Here is a 14174-nt window from a genome sequence, read left to right on the forward strand (position 1 = left end):
GCTGCAAGGGCAGAGTTGAGTGGCTGCAGTAGAGGCTGTATGACCGATAATACTGTCTAGCTAATTACAAAAAAAATTTGCCCATCTTTGCAATATGCTATCTTAGAAACTAGACTAAGAAGAAAGATAAATCTGAACTAAGCCATAACCTCAAAAAAGACTGAATTAACCCCAAAAAGGCAATTTAATTATTTAATCTACTAAGTTTAATTGGCACTGTGGTAAAGAACCTGTCTGCCAATGCAGGAGACATAACGGACTTGGGTTCAATCCCTGGGTCAGGAAGATCCCCTGGAGGAGGGCACAGCAACCCACTTTAGTACTTTTGCCTGAAGAATCTCAAGGACAGAGGAGCCTGGTGGGCTATGGGGTCACAAAGAGTAGGATATGCCTGAAGTGACTTAGCATGCACACAAATTTAAGTAGAAAAAATTAGGATTATCAAGAAATTCCAGGTGATGCCAATTCTTACTAATAAATGGCTCAATAGGCATCCTCAGTTATGAAGTACATCAGAGAGAGGTGCCCTCACTGGACTGAATAGATTCTGTACAGATTTCCTTTAGACAATCAGTAGATCCTGTTCAATCTACTCACACCTTATGTGATGATACTTTATCAGATCAGATCAGTCACTCAGTCGTGTCTGATTCTTTGCGACCCCATGAATCGCAGCACCCCAGGCCTCCCTGTCCATCACCAACTCCCGGAGTTCACTGAGACTCACGTCCATTGAGTCAGTGATGCCATCCAGCCATCTCATCCTCTGTCATCCCCTTCTCCTCCTGCCCCCAATCCCTCCCAGCATCAGAGTCTTTTCCAACGAGTCAACCCTTCGCATGAGGTGGCCAAAGTACTGGAGTTTCAGCTCTAGCATCATTCCTTCCAAAGAAATCCCAGGGCTGATCTCCTTCAGAATGGACTGGTTGGATCTCCTTGCAGTCCAAGGGACTCTCAAGAGTCTTCTCCAACACCACAGTTCAAAAGCATCAATTCTTCGGCGCTCAGCCTTCTTCACAGTCCAACTCTCACATCCATACATGACCACAGGAAAAACCATAGCCTTGACCAGACGGACCTTTGTTGGCAAAGTAATGTCTCTGCTTTTGAATATGCTATCTCGGTTGGTCATAACTTTCCTTCCAAGGAGTAAGCGTCTTTTAATTTCATGGCTGCAGTCACCATCTGCAGTGATTTTGGAGCCCAGAAAAATAAAGTCTGACACTGTTTCCACTGTTTCCCCATCTATTTCCCATGAAGTGATGGGACCGGATGCCATAATCTCCGTTTTCTGAATGGTAAACTTTAAGCCAACTTTTTCACTCTCCACTTTCACTTTCATCAAGAGGCTTTTGAGTTCCTCTTCACTTTCTGCCATAAGAGTGGTGGTATCTGCATATCTGAGGTTATTGAGATTTCTCCCGGCAATCTTGATTCCAGCTTGTGTTTCTTACAGTCCAGCGTTTCTCATGATGTACTCTGCATATAAGTTAAATACACAGGGTGACAATATACAGTCTTGACGAACTCCTTTTCCTATTTGGAACCAGTCTGTTGTTCCATGTCCAGTTCTAACTGTTGCTTCCTGACCTGCATACAGATTTCTCAAGAGGCAGATCAGGTGGTCTGGTATTTCCATCTCTTTCAGAATTTTCCACAGTTTCTTGTGATCCACACAGTCAAAGGCTTTGGCATAGTCAATAAAGCAGAAATAGATGTTTTTCTGGAACTCTCTTGCTTTTTCTATGATCCAGCGGATGTTGGCAATTTGATCTCTGGTTCCTCTGCCTTTTCTAAAACCAGTTTGAACATCAGGAAGTTCACGGTTCGCATATTGCTGAAGTCTGGCTTGGAGAATTTTGAGCATTACTTTACTAGCGTGTGAGATGAGTGCAATTGTGCGGTAGTTTGAGCATTTTTGGCATTGCCTTTCTTTGGGATTGGAATGAAAACTGACCTTTTCCAGTCCTGTGGCCACTGCTGAGTTTTCCAAATTTGCTGGCATATTGAGTGCAGCACTTTCACAGCATCATCTTTCAGGATTTGGAATAGCTCCACTGGAATTCCATCACCTCCACTAGCTATGTTCGTAGTGATGCTTTCTAAGGCCCACTTGACTTCACATTCCAGGATGTCTGGCTCTAGGTCAGTGATCACACCGTCACAATGATCTGGGTCATGAAGATCTTTTTTGTACAGTTATTCTGTGTATTCTTGCCATCTCTTCTTAATATCTTCTGCTTCTGTTATGTCCATACCATTTCTGTCCTTTATTGAGTTCATCTTTGCATGAAATGTTCCTTTGGTATCTCTATTGTCTTGAAGAGATCCCTAGTCTTTCCCGTTCTGTTGTTTTCCTCTATTTCTTTGCATTGATTGCTGAGGAAGGCTTTCTTATCTCTTCTTGCTATTCTTTGGAACTCTGCATTCAGATGCTTATATCTTTCCTTTTCTCCTTTGCTTTTCGCTTCTCTTCTTGTCACAGCTATTTGTAAGGCCTCCCCAGACAGCAATTTTGCTTTTTTGCATCTCTTTTCTATGGGAATTGTCTTGATCCCTGTCTCCTGTACAATGTCACGAACCTCATTCCATAGTTGATCAGGCACTCTGTCTATCAGATCTAGGTCCTTAAATCTATTTCTCACTTCCACTGTATAATCATAAGGGTTTTGATTTAGGTCATACCTGAATGGTCTAGTGGTTTTCCCTATTTTCTTCAATTTAAGTCTGAATTTGGCAATAAGGAGTTCATGGTCTGAGCCACAGTCAGCTCCTGGTCTTGTTTTTGCTGACTGTATAGAGCTTCTCCATCTTTGGCTGCAAAGAATATAATCAATCTGATTTCGGTGTTGACCATCTGGTGATGTCCATGTGTAGAGTCTTCTCTTGTGTTGTTGGAAGAGGGTGTTTCTTATGACCAGTGCATTTTCCTGGGAAAACTCTATTAGTCTTTGCCCTGCTTCATTCCGTAATCCAAGGCCAAATTTTCCTGTTACTCCAGGTGTTTCTTGACTTCCTACTTTTGCATTCCAGTCCCCTATAATGAAAAGGACATCTTTTTTGGGTGTTAGTTCTAAAAGGTCTTGTAGGTCTTCATAGAACCGTTCAACTTCAGCTTCTTCAACGTTACTGGTTGGGGCATAGACTTGGATTACTGTGATATTGAATGGTTTGCCTTGGAAATGAACAGAGATCATTCTGTCATTTTAGAGATTGCATCCAAGTACTGCATTTCAGACTCTTTTGTTGACCATGATGGCTACTCCATTTCTTCTGAGGGATTCCTGCCCACAGTAGTAGATATAATGGTCATCTGAGTTAAATTCACCCATTCCAGTCCATTTTAGTTCGCTGATTCCTAGAATGTCGACATTCACTCTTGCCATCTCTTGGTTGACCACTTCCAATTTGCCTTGATTCATGGACCTGACATTCCAGGTTCCTATAGCAAGTACCAAACACACAAAGATTGTATTAGAACCCAAGCTTATGAAACCACTAGGCAAAACTGTGAATTAGCTTTTTAAAAAAAATCTTATCTCTTTCCTCCCCTTCCAAGGGAGTCCAATTTCTCTCCTTCCTAAGGTATCAACCTCACTCAAGCTGTTTTATTGATGTCTTGTGTCATTCTTGCATGTCCTACTCTATTCTCTACACGACAGTGGAAATACCTCATTTGTTTACATTGAAATATAAATGTCTGATAGTTATGAGTATCTCTCCCAGATATTTTGAAAATAACGGATTATTATTGAAAAGGAATAAATTCCAAATGGAAGACCATCATATTTGGTTATGTGCTTTAAGAATTAAGCTGTGGGCCCATGTTAACACAACAGGTCAATTTTTGAAGGAATCACACGTACATATGTGCTGTTTTCTTTTTTTTTTAACTTGCATTATTCACTGCAATTTTAAAAGAGATAAAATAGGAAGAGGTTAAGAATTGATGTATCATTATTTACAGCATTGGACTTTACTTCCATCACCAGTCACATCCACAACTGGTCATTGTTTTTGCTTTGGCTCCATCCCTTCATTCTTTCTGGAGTTATTTCTCCACTATCTCCAGTAGCATATTGGGCACCTACCGACCTGGGGAGTTCATCTTTCAGTGTCCTATCTTTTTGCCTTCATGCTGTTCATGAGGTTCTCAAGGCAAGAATACTGAAGTGGTTTGCCATTCCCTTCTCCAGTGGATCATATTTTGTCAGAACTCTCCACCACGACCCGCCCATTTTGGGTGGCTCCACACAACATGGCTTAGTTTCATTGAGTTAGACAAGGCTGCAGTCCAAGTGATCAATTTGATTAGTTTTCTATGATTGTGGTTTTCATTCTGATGGCCCTCTGAAGGATAAGGATAAGAAGTTCATAGAGAAATCTGTATGCAGGTCAAGAAGTAACAGTTAGAACTGGACATGGAACAACAGACTGGTTCCAAATCGGGAAAGGAAAGGCTGTACATTGTCACCCTGATAATTTAACTTATATGCAGACTATATCATGCAAAATTCCAGGCTGGAGAAGCACAAGCTGAAATCAAGATTTCCAGGAGAAATGTCAATAACCTCAGATAGGCAGATGACACCACTCTTATGGCAGAAAGTGAAGAACTAAGGAGACTCTTGATGAAAGTGAAAAAGGAGAGTGAAAAAGTTGGCTTGAAACTCAACATTCAGAAAAGTAAGATAATGGCATCCAGGCCCATCAGACCAGATCAGTCGCTCAGTCGTGTTCGACTCTGCGACCCCATGAATCGCAGCACCCCAGGCCTCCCTGTCCATCACCAACTCCCAGAGTTCACTGAGACTCACGTCCATCGAGTCAGTGATGCCATCCAGCCATTTCATCCTCTGTCGTCCCCTTCTCCTCCTGCCCCCAATCCCTCCCAGCATCAGAGTCTTTTCCAATGAGTCAACCCTTCGCATGAGGTGGCCAAAGTACTGGAGTTTCAGCTTTAGCATCATTCCTTCCAAAGAAATCCCAGGGCTGATCTCCTTCAGAATGGACTGGTTGGATCTCCTTGCAGTCCAAGGGACTCTTAAGAGTCTTCTCCAACACCACAGTTCAAAAGCATCAATTCTTTGGCGCTCAGCCTTCTTCACAGTCCAACTCTCACATCCATACATGACCACAGGAAAAACCATAGCCTTGACTAGACGAACCTTTGTTGGCAAATTAATGTCTCTGCTTTTGAATATGCTATCTAGGTTGGTCATAACCTTCCTTCCAAGGAGTAAGCGTCTTTTAATTTCATGGCTGCAGTCACCATCTGCAGTGATTTTGGAGTCCAGAAAAATAAAGTCTGACACTGTTTCCACTGTTTCCCCATCTATTTCCCATGAAGTGATGGGACTGGATGCCATGATCTTCGTTTTCTGAATGTTGAGCTTTAAGCCAACTTTTTCACTCTCCACTTTCACTTTCATCAAGAGGCTTTTTGACCCCTGCGCTAAGCGCAGGCGGCTGTGACTGGTGCGCTAAGCGCGGCCGGGAGAGGAGCTACCCCACGTCCGAGGTCAGGGGCAGAAGCCGGGAGGACCCCATGCCCGAAGGGCTGTGGCCAAGACGAGTTACCCCATGTCCGAGGTCAGGGGCAGCGGCTGAGAGTGCCAGACTGGGAAGGCGCAGGACGGGCCGAGAGGAGCTACCCCGCTCCGAGGTCGGGGAGGCGGGGCGGGGGGGGAGGCGGTGCGCCAGAGAGGAGATACCCAGCGTCCGAGGTCAGGGGCAGCGGCCAGGAGGAGATACCCCATGCCCTTAAGCCTGAGGCCAGGGGCGGCGGCCGGGAGGAGCAACCCCACGTCCAAGGAGCCGTGGCTGCGTGGGCGCAGGAGGGTCTAGAGGAGCTATCCCACGTTAAAGGTCAGGAAGGGCGGTGGTGTGGAGATACCCCTCATCCAAAGTAAGGAGCAATGGCTGTGCTTTGCTGGAGCAGCTGTGAAGAGATATCCCACGCCCAAGGTAAGAGAAACCCAAGTAAGACGGTAGGTGTTGCAAGAGGGCATCAGAGGGCAAACACACTGAAACCATACTCACAGAAAACTAGTCAATCTAATCACACCAGGACCACAGCATTGTCTAACTCAATGAAACTAAGCCATGCCCGTGGGGCAACCCAAGTTGGGTGGGTCGATCTGGTGGAGAGATCTGACAAAATGTGGTCCACTGGAGAAGGGAATGGCAAACCACTTCAGTATTCTTGCCTTGAGAACCCCATGAACAGCATGAAAAGGCAAAATGATAGGATACTGAAAGAGAAACTCCCCAGGTCAGTAGGTGCCCAATATGCTACTGGAGATTAGTGGAGAAATAACTCCAGAAAGAATGAAGGGATGGAGCCAAAGCAAAAACAATACCCAGCTGTGGACGTGTCTGGTGATAGAAGCAAGGTCCGATGCTGTAAAGAGCAATATTGCATAGGAACCTGGAATGTCAGGTCCACGAATCAAGGCAAATTGGAAGTGGTCAAACAAGAGATGGCAAGAGTGAATGTCGACATTCTAGGAATCAGCGAACTAAAATGGACTGGAATGGGTGAATTTAACTCAGATGACCATTATATCTACTACTGTGGGCAGGAATCCCTCAGAAGAAATGGAGTAGCCATCATGGTCAACAAAAGAGTCCGAAATGCAGTACTTGGATGCAATCTCTAAAATGGCAGAATGATCCCTGTTCGTTTCCAAGGCACCCATTCAATATCACAGTAATCCAAGTCTATGCCCCAACCAGTAACGCTGAAGAAGCTGAAGTTGAACGGTTCTATGAAGACCTACAAGACCTTTAGAACTAACACCCAAAAAGATGTCCTTTTCATTATAGGGGACTGGAATGCAAAAGTAGAAAGTCAAGAAACACCTGGAGTAACAGGAAAATTTGGCCTTGGAATATGCAATGAAGCAGGGCAAAGACTAATAGAGTTTTGCCAGGAAAATGCACTGGTCATAAGAAACACCCTCTTCCAACAACACAAGAGAAGACTCTACACATGGACATCACCAGATGGTCAACACCGAAATCAGATTGATTATATTCTTTGCAGCCAAAGATGGAGAAGCTCTATACAGTCAGCAAAAACAAGACCAGGAGCTGACTGTGGCTCAGACCATGAACTCCTTATTGCCGAATTCAGACTTAAATTGGAGAAAGTAGGGAAAACCACTAGCCCATTTAGGTATAACCTAAATCAAATAAAATCCAAGCCCATCACTTCATGGCAAATAGATAATGAAATAATGGAAACAGTGACAGACTTTACTTTTTGGGGGTCCAAAATCACTGCAGATGGTGACTGCAGTCATGAAGTTAAAAGATGCTTGCTTCTTGGAAGAAAAGCTATGACCAACCTAGACAGCATATTAAAAAGCAGAGACATTACTTTGCCAACAAAGGTCCATCTAGTCAAGGCTATGGTTTTTCCTGGATTTGAGATATGAGAGCTGGACTATAAAGAAAACTGAGTGCTGAAGAATTGATGCTTTTGAACTGTGGTGTTGGAGAAGACTCTTGGGAGTCCCTTGGGCTGCAACGAGATCCAACCAGTCCATCCTAAAGGAAATCAGTCCTAAATATTCATTAAAAGGACTGATGCTCAAAATGAACCTCCAATACTTTGGCCACCTGATGCAAAGAACTGACTCATTGGAAAAGATCCTGATGTTGGGAAAGATTGAAGGCAGGAGGAGAAGGGGACGACAGAGAATGAGATGATTGGATGTTATCACTGACTTGATGGACATGAGTTTGAGTAAGCTCTGGGAGTTGGTGATGGATAGAGAAACCTGGTGTGCTGCAGTCCATGGGGTTGCAAAGAGTTGGACACGACTGAGCAAATGAACTGAACTGAACTGAAGAATTGATGTTGGTTAAAGACATCTGAATTTTTAAGCCAAGTGGAAAGAAATATGTAAGTCATCACTTATTTTTTAAACTCAATATTGAACATTAACATTACTATTGATAGGGGTTATCATTTCTCTGATTAGTGACATAACAACCATACTATTATAGTTTTCTGTCATTGTTCAGTTGCTAAATTGTGTCCAATTCTTTGTGACCTCCTAGACTGCAGCACTCCAGGCTCCTCTATCCTCCAATATCTCTTGGATTTTGCTCAAATTCCTGTTCATTGAATCTGTGATGCTATCTAACTCTCTCATCCTCTGCCACCCTCTTCTCCTTTTGCCTTCAATCTTTCCCAGCATCAGGGCCTTTTCCAATGAGTTGGCTCTTCGCATCAGGTGGCCAAAGTATTGGAGCTTCAGCATCAGCAACAGTCCTTCCAATGAATATTCAGTGTTGACTTCCTTTAAGTAGACTCTTTGATTTTACTTAATTCCTAGAAACAACTCTGTGAATAGATATTTCAATTTCCCAGCTATTAGTACTAATAAATTTAATCATTTCCCACTGTAGGTTATGTAGCCTATAAGTGACAAAACCAGGAGTTAAGTTCAAGTCTGTGTAACTTCAAAGATTTTTTTAAGTTAAAAATTAACCACTGCTTGACTGTAATTTCTAATGTTTGAAATACATTTTTTTCAAGTGACTTAGCTTTTAAAAATAATTATTGAATTTTCTATCCATTGGTCCTTAAAGGCTTCAGCAGTCTATTTTGTTTCTTGAATCCTCAAGGTTAAAAGGCACAGTTTAACTATGATAGCATTCTTGGTAAAGGAGATATGGCAAGCTAGCAACACATTTTACAGAGTTAACCTTGAAGTTATTTGATATTAAATCAGTTTAACTTATGGATGTTTTTTCACCCCCCCCCCCCCCAAGGTCCCTTTTATCCTGTCATACAATTTGCTGTCAAACTAAATGATGCATTTAAATAAAACGACCAAAGATAATGATTATAACAAGAGAGAGACCAGGACAATTATTGTTGTAATGTCATTCTGATCTGAATGACCCTATTATGTTGGAGTCATGATATAAAGAGTGTCAGGTCATGGTAAACTGTTGCTTTTTCTCAGCCAAATAATGCAAGTTTCTAGCGGGTTGCCATTCAAATAAAAATTACCCAAAGTGTAAGTATTTGTTATAAGATAGACTCAGGAACAGTCATAACACTAATTGGAAGTAGAATGTAAGAAGCATGACATTAAAATCTGTTTCTTACCAGAGTTTATATAGCATGATAAAATAATGGGGAAGAACAGTGTGGTCACCAAATTGACTTGGCTACACTGTGAAATAGAAAGATAATTGACAAGATGTCTTTCAAAGACAACCGGGTTTGTAAACTTAAGAGTTGAATTTTTGTGTTGGATAAAAGCAACTGCAGATTTCCAGATTACAGTCTAAAAGAACATCTTTTCCTTCTTTGCTTCTTTTTTTCTTCTTTCTTTCCCCTCCCCTTCCCTTTCCTTCTCTTTCCTTCCTTCCTTGCTTGACTAAGGTGAGAAAATCCTGAAGCCTATTATTATTTTACTCACTTGCACAGGGGAGCTCTTATAATATTATTTTTACCTTTCAGTTTCAATCACATGAATTTAACACCTATATATACTTCACTTAAATGAATTAATTTCTGGAAGAAAATAATTATATTTTACAGCTATTTTTTGCTGCTTTGTTCATGCATTATTTACCAGATTTTTTTTATTTCAGAAGCCAGTAGACAGATACCAGAAAGTTTTGTTTCTTAAAAATTTGCTCCTCTTATAAATATCTTAGTTTATTTCTAAATTGAACGTTTCATAATTTCCTTGTGACTATGTTTTTCTCATTTACTATATCATCTGTTCTTAATGCCCTAGTTTGTGGATTCACTTCATGAATATGGAGTCTATTGAAACTATATTTTGATTTTGTGATACTTATATGATCTAGGATTTTGTTCTCTTAACAACAATATTTTTGTTTTATAACCAGAAGCCAGACTTAAAGTACATCATCTTTCTTTCCATCAAAACTCATCAAATAATGAGTTTGCATGTCCTTATGTTAATTATATATTCTTTTCTCAATAATGGAACATATAGTTTTATGCTATTTATCTGTTATTTTAATCCTAAAATAACAAGCTTATTAAGGGGAGAATATAATTTTCCCCCTACCTTTTAAAGTTTTCAGCTGGGGGCCCTATCATTCCATCAGTTCTGTCACTCAGTCACGTCTGACTCTTTGAGACCCCATGGACTTCAGCACGCCAGGCTTGCCTGTCCATCACGAACTCCTGGAACCTACTCAAACTCATGTCCATTGAGTCGGTGATACCATCCAACCATCTCATCCTCTGCTGTCCCCTTCTCCTCCCACCTTCAATCTTTCCCAGTGTCAGGGTCTTTTCTAATGAGTCAGTTCTTTGCATCAGTTGGCCGAAGTATTGGAGTTTCAGCTTTAGCATCTGTCCCTCCAATGAACGTTCAGGACTGATTTCCCTCAGGATTGACAGGTTGGATTTCCTTGCAGTCCAAGGGATTCTCAAGAATCTTCTCCAACACCACAGTTCAAAAGTATCAGTTCTTTGGCACCCAGCTTTCTTTACAGTCCCAACTCTCACATCCATACATGACCATTGGAAAAACCATAACTTTGACTAGATGGATCTTTGTTGACAAAGTAATGTCTCTGCTTTTTAATATGCTGTCTAGATTGGTCAAAGGTTTTCTTCTAAGGAGCAAGCATCTTTTAATTTCATGGCTGCAGTGATTTTGGAGCCACCAAAAATAAAGTCTGTCACTGTTTTCATTGTTGACCCATCTATTTGCCATGAAGCAATGGGACCAGATGCTGTGATCTTAGTTTTCTGACTGAGTTTTAAGCCAAATTTTTCACTCTCCTCTTTCACTTTCATCAAGAGGCTCTTTAGTTCTTCTTTGCTTTCTGCCATAAGGGTGGTATCATCTGCATATCTGAGGTTATTGGTATTTCTTCCAGCCATTTTGATTCCAGCTTGTGCTTCATCCAGCCTGGCATTTTGCATGATGTACTTTGCATAGAAATTAAATAAGCAGGGTGACAATGTACAGCCTTGAGGTATTGCTTTCCCGATTTGGAACCAGTTTGTTTTTCCATGTCCAGTTCTAACTGTTGCTTCTTGACCTGTATACAGTTTCTCAGGAGGCAGATCAGGTGGTCTGGTATTCCCATAGGAAGCATCACTAAGAACAAAGCTAGTGGAGATGATGGAATTCCAGTTGAGCTATTTCAAATCCTAAAAGATGATGCTGTGAAAGTGCTACACTCAATATGCCAGCAAATCTGGAAAACTCATCAGTGGCCACAGGGCTGGAAAAGGTCAGTTTTCATTCCAATCCCAAAGAAAGGCAATGTCTTTAGGATTACCTAGCAAAGTAATGCTCAAAAGTAGCAAAGTAATGCTCAAAATTCTCCAAGCCAGGCTTCAACAGTACATGAACTATGAACTTCAGATGTTCAAGCTGGATTAGAAAAGGCAGAAGAACCAGAGATCAAATTATCAACATCCACTGGATGATCAGAAAAGCAGGAGAGTTCCAGAAAAACATCTACTTTTCCTTATTAGGACTACGCCAAAGCCTTTGACTGTGTGTATCACAACGAACTGTGAGGCCCTATAACAAAAAATTAATAAAAGAAAACAAATAGAACACTTGCTAACATGAATAATTCATGTATACATGGGAGATAACAAGGAAAAAATGAGTAACTCTCAAATGTGGCTTAAAATTGACTTAAATCTAATTTTTGGCAAAGGACAAAGGGAAAAGGATGTGAAAGAGGTCAGTTATAGGGAGATGATCAGAAAAAGTATGATAATGAAAAATAAGAGAAAGGTTTGCTATGTAATTTAAGTTGGTACCTTCTGTATTGAAATGAATTTCTAGTGAGTCATCTTCTTCTTGGCATACGTTCAAAAATGGAGACTTCCTTTATAATATGATTTTTCCTTACAAAAGGATCACGTCTACTGTATTTTCAGAGGTGTCTGCTGTTTCTCAAAATAATCCTTATGTCCAAGAGATATTTTCTGGTGGCATCTTCTGCCATTCTTCATTCTGTTTTAATTTTGATATTTTTAATTCTTTGTGTGTGTGTGTGTTTTAAGGGAAAATAATTTTTAAGTGTTTTCAACAGAACTTTAAAAAGGATATAAAAGAATCTTTCTATGTAGGACATTTGAAAAACCAGAGTTAGCTATTTAATAGGAACTTTCTATCTTTCTTGTATTTGGTGGCTTCTCTCAGTGAATTTGATGGTATTTTCAATCTTGCTAAAGTACTGCAGTCAAATTCTGCACAACTCTTCCTTTTAATTTTGTACTGATGATAGCCTCTTCTTTCTGAGATGCTCTCACTCTTCTCACAGCCACACCATTCCTTACTCTTTTCCTAGCTCTTCAAGTTTTTCTGTGTCTTTGTCTTCCCCCTTAAATTTGCACTTCTCCAAGTATGATCCTTAGTCCATCTGCATGCATAATAGTCATTATAGTAGGATTCCTATTTAAAAAAGCAGATTTTTGATCCTAGTCTTGACCTTCTAAAGAGAAATATTCTAGTGATGGAGCCCAAGAATCTACCTTGCAGCAAGTTTCTTGCAGTGCAGCTTATGCACAGTAAAGTTTGGGATTTGCTAGCTTAAAATGATGAGTTGCTTCAGGATCCTTCCACATTTTTGCCCTAGTCACACCAAGAATCTTCCCATTATCTGAAAATGAAGTAAAACTTTTCTGACCTCCATGTTTGTGTCCATTCTAATTTCATTCCTGAGTCTGAGTTCTATCTCTTTTTGGAAGTGCACCAACCGTTAAATTTCTCTTGAATCTGGTGTTTTGCCTATCAACATAGATGCCAGAACCAAAAACTGGAGAGTAACCCTAATTTTTGTTCTTTTCTTCTAGATTCATTCATTCATAGGCTCCTATTTATCTGGCTCCTAAATATTTTCTATGTTTCATCCAGTTCTCCCCAGTACCATTTTTACTACCCTGACTCTGCCCCATATTATTGCTCATCAAAATTATTACAACAGCAATTTTTATTCTAGTCCCTAATAAAGTCTCAATCATTCCCCATCTAAGGTCTTAATCTAATCCAGTCACTTCTGTGATTAAAAGCTTTCAATGGGTCTCATCTGCTTTTTTTTTTTTTCTTTTTTTAAAAAAAATATTTAGTTTTTAATTGACAGATAATTGCTTTACAGATTTTTGTTGTTTTCTGTCAAACATCAACATTAATCAACCATAGGTGTACATGTAAAATATAAACTCCCTAGTGTAACTTACAGAGTCCTTCATGATTGATCATTGTCTATTTATCCAATTTATTTCTTAGCTCTCCCAGCTTCACACTTTATAATTTGGTCACAGTCAACATTTCTTAGTTTTTTCAAGTTTCTATGCTGTTTCTTGTCTCTGGACTTTTATACACTTACACTTTTTTTCTTAGAGCCCTGTTCTATACTCTGATAATTTATTCCTAATATTTAGGTCTCAGTTCCCTGGTAGCTCAGACAGTAAAGAACCTGCCTGCAATGCAGGAGATCTAGGTTCGATCCCTGGGTCAAGATCCCCTGCACAAGGGAATGGCTACCATTCCATTATTGTCCCTGGAAAATCCCATGGATAGCTGAGCCTAGTGGGCTATAGTTCATTGGGTCACAAAGAGTCAGACATGACTAAGCACTAATAGTCCACACTCCTCTGGAAGCCCTCTGTCTCACCTCTTGGTTGGGGGACAGAATCACAACAGTGTCCCAAACAAAAAGGAAGAAGGGTTCAGTTCAGTTAAGTCGCTTAGTCATGTGTGACTCTTTGCGACCCCATGAATCGCAGCACCCCAGGCCTCCCTGTCCATCACCAACTCCCGGAGTTCACCCAGACTCACGTCCATCGAGTCAGCGATGCCATCCAGCCATCTCATCCTCTGTCGGCCCCATCTCCTCCTGCCCCCAATCCCTCCCAGCATCAAAGTCTTTTCCAACGAGTCAACTCTTCGTATGAAGTGTCCAAAGTACTGGAGTTTCAGCTTTAGCATCATTCCTTCCAAAGAAATCCCAGGGCTGATCTCCTTCAGAATGGACTGGTTGGATCTCCTTGCAGTCCAAGGGACTCTCAAGAGTCTTCTCCAACACCACAGTTCAAAAGCATCAATTCTTTGGCGCTCAGCCTTCTTCACAGTCCAACTCTCACATCCATACATGACCACAGGAAAAACCATAGCCTTGACTAGACAGACCTT

This window comes from Bos indicus x Bos taurus, chromosome 1, assembly GCF_003369695.1.
Source record: "Bos indicus x Bos taurus breed Angus x Brahman F1 hybrid chromosome 1, Bos_hybrid_MaternalHap_v2.0, whole genome shotgun sequence".
In the NCBI taxonomy this organism is placed as follows: Eukaryota; Metazoa; Chordata; class Mammalia; order Artiodactyla; family Bovidae; genus Bos; species Bos indicus x Bos taurus.